The 3,732-nt window shown below is 39.5% G+C and overlaps 1 pseudogene; it reads left to right on the plus strand.

The window, feature by feature from the left end:
• The first annotated feature begins 1,718 nt into the window (after window positions 1-1,718).
• On the plus strand, window positions 1,719-3,423 carry Hnrnpa1-ps17 (heterogeneous nuclear ribonucleoprotein A1, pseudogene 17; annotated as a pseudogene).
• The last annotated feature ends 309 nt before the right edge of the window (window positions 3,424-3,732 follow it).

Here is a 3,732-nt window from a genome sequence, read left to right on the forward strand (position 1 = left end):
GCCTCAGGTTCTTATTTCCATTACACGTCTCAGCTGCCTCTGCTTACATAGACTTTTTTTAATGAAGTCTATTTTTTTTTCTAAGAGGTATGCTTTTCAGGTTATTTTGCCAATAGAAACAGGTATTGCTATTCTTCCTCTGTAACTGAATTCTATTTGATTTTTGTTCACATTACATCACATCGCATCTGAGCCTAGACCCAAGATGCTATATGACAACTCTGCCTGAATGAGAAACTGGAAGCCCTCTGGGTTAACAACTGTTTTTAAATAGATTGGGAAGAACTCTGTAAACTAAACCTGGGCTCTGCTCCACTACTCCAATGCCGCTCATGACTGCACAGTCTTATTTGGTGACCCTGTCACTTACACAGTAAAGGCAGACACACACACACACACACACACACACACACACACACACACACACACACAAACGCGTGCACACACACATACGCACGCACGTGCACGCACACGCACACACACTGCTCATTAAGTTAACATGTAATTTCATTCCATAGAGGAATTAGAATTAATAAATTTCTACTTTCTTTCTATATGTAGACTGTTACCACATGAAACTCAACAAATATCACAAAATGCAGATAATTTAACTTCAATGGACATTGCAAAATAAAGTAAATATAAGTGCCATAAATTTTGTAGCTAGAATATTTCCTGCTCATCCAGTTAATTTGTCATTAGGATAGTGAGGTCCCACATTCAAAAGAGAGATAATAGACCTGAGCCAACTGGCTTTATAACCTACACATAGATCTATTCCAATTTATTGATGTTCTTCATAACCATTAAGCGTAGGAACACTGCATGTAAACACGTAAGCTCAGTTCATGAGTGTGCTTGGTATAGAGCTTCTTAACCATTCCATCCTTTTTCTCAACCCATTATTTCTTTTACTTACTGAGTCTTGGAATGATTTATGAGAAAGTAATAAATACTTAATGCACATTTAATAAATATTCATAGCATTGAATTTTCAACTTCTTTATTTCCGTCTCTTGTCCTTTAATACTCTACATGCATTTCATCAAAATCATTAATCCCTGTCCACAGCATCAGTCACCCCCTAGTCTACTCTTCCACCTACTAGGAAACATAAAACTAAATTACATCGACCTAAATTACTTTGTCATCCTTAAATTGCTCCAGTCTGTTTGAAACTAGTACTGATGAAATTCAATCATGTTATCAATACATATATAAATAGGAGAGAGATTTAATTATGAGAAACCAGTGGAATTCTGGTGAGAATATATTCTGAATACAAAAGCAATAGGGAAAAATTGAATGTTAGAGTTGAGACCTTGTGGAGATTTAAATGAAGGGAACAGCTAGGCATGGCTGCATGTGCCTGCACTCCCCCCACTTAGGAGGCTGAAGTAAAACAAATAAAATGTGGGTCACAAAATAACCATAACTTCAAAAAGGAAGGTCGAGGAAGACTTATTGGGGAAATGCATATACATGTGTGTGTGTGTGTGTGTGTGTGTGTGTGTGTGTGAGAAATTGTTAAAAAATAAAAAGTAAAAACTTAAATCGACAAATAATCATTTGAATTGTCATCATTTAAGTAAAGTAATAAGTATTCAAATATTGCATTATTTTTAATGTAACAATTCTCCTGAAATTATAGACATGCTCAACCATTCCCAACATTATAGCACTAATGAAGAAGAATTTACAGTGGGTTTTGAGTCTAAATGGAATATAATGCTATCCAAATGCAACGCTATAAAGTGGAAATACTCAAAAGCAAAATATTTTTAAAAAACTCGCAAGGTAAACAAAAATAACTAGAAAAACAGTGTGATTATATTTTGAATGGGAAATAAAATTGTAGTAAAAACCTGGAACTGTCAACTCTTTATTCTGATTTGAAACCAAATAAACATTTTTTTTTTGTTTTAATAAAAGGTCATGTTAGGTTTTTGGCCAAATCTACACAATAGTTATTATACTATTTTATGACATCTTTATTTTGCATACTTTCTGTCATTCTTTTACTTACATCAAATAGGAAAGAAATTTTCGAATATATGTGATAAAAATAACACTATAGCTTTCTGCTCTTTGAAGCTGCTGAGGAAGCATCGCTGAACGCTCTCATCACCCTGCTGTCAAGTCTAAGTCAGAGTCCCCCAAGTAGCCGGAACAGCTGCGGAAGCTCTTCATTGGAGGGCTGAGCTTCAAAACAACCAATGAGAGTCTGAGAAGCCATTTTGAGCAATGGAGAACACTCACCGACTGTGTGGAAATGAGAGATCCAAACACCAAAAGATCCAGAGGCTTTGGGTTTGTCACATACACCACCGTGGAAGAAGTGGATGCTGCCATGAATGCAAGACCACACAAGGTGGATGGAAGTTTTGTGGAACCTAAGAGAGCTGTGTCAAGAGAAGATTCTCAGAGTCCAGGTGCCCACTTAACTGTGAAGGAGATCTCTGTTGGCGGTATTAAAGAAGACACTGAAGAACATCACCTACGAGATTATTTTGAACACTATGGGAAAATTGAAGTGATTGAAATTATGACTGACAGAGGCAGTGGAAAAAAAGAGGAGATTTGCTTTTGTCACCTTCGATGACCATGACTCTGTGGATAAGATTGTTATTCAGAAATACCATACTGTGAATGGCCACAACTGTGAAACTGTGGCTCTGTCGAAACAAGAGATGGCTAGTGCTTCGTCCAGCCAGAGAGGTCGAAGTGGTTCCGGAAACTCTGGTGGTGGTCGTGGAGATGGTTTTGGTGGCAATGACAATTTTGGTCGAGGAGGGAACTTCAGTGGTCGTGGTGGCTTTGGTGGCAGCCGTGGTGGTGGTGGATATGGTGGCAGTGGGGATGGCTATATTGGATTTGGCAATGATGGTGATTTCGGAGGAGGAGGCCCTGGTTACTGTGAAGGAAGTAGAGGCTATGGAAGTGGTGGACAGGGTGATGGAAACCAGGGCAGTGGCTATGGCGGAAGTGGCAGCTATGACCGCTATAACAACGGAGGAGGCGGAGGCGGCTTTGGCGCTGGTAGTGGAAGCAATTTTGGAGGTGGTGGAAGCTACAATGATTTTGGCGATTACAGCAACCAGTCATCAAATTTTGGACCGATGAAAGGAGGAAACTTTGGAGGTAGGAGCTCTGGCCCTTATGGTGGTAGAGGACAGTTCTTTGCTAAACCACGAAAGCAAGGTGGCTATGGAGGTTCCAGCAGCAGCAGTAGCTATGGCAGTGACAGGAAGTTCTAATTACAGCCAGGAAACAAAGCTTAGCAGGAGAGGAGAGCCAGAGAAGTGACAGGGAAGCTACAGGTTAGAACAGATTTGTGAACTCAGCCAAGCACAGTGCTGGCAGGGCCTAGCTGCTACAAAGAAGACGATACTCATGTGTGTCGGCAAAAACTCCAGGACTGTATCTGTGACTAATTGTATAACAGGTTATTTTAGTTCCTGTTCTGTGGCAAGTGTAAAGCATTCCAACGAAGGGTTTTACTATAGACCTTTTTCACCCATGTTGTTGATTGCTAAATGTAAAAGTCTGATCATGATGCTGAATAAATGTGTCTTGGTTTTTTAATGTGCTGTGTAAAGTTAGTCTACTCTGAAGCCATCTTGGTAAACTTCCCCAACAGTGTGAAGTTAGAATTCCTTCAGGGTGGTGCCAAATTCCATTTCGAATTTATTTATGGTTGCTTGGGTGGAGAAGCCATTGTCTTCAAAAACC

The sequence above is a fragment of the Rattus norvegicus genome, chromosome 9 (assembly GCF_021556685.1).
Source record: "Rattus norvegicus strain SHRSP/BbbUtx chromosome 9, alternate assembly SHRSP_T2T, whole genome shotgun sequence".
NCBI classification, from domain to species: Eukaryota; Metazoa; Chordata; class Mammalia; order Rodentia; family Muridae; genus Rattus; species Rattus norvegicus.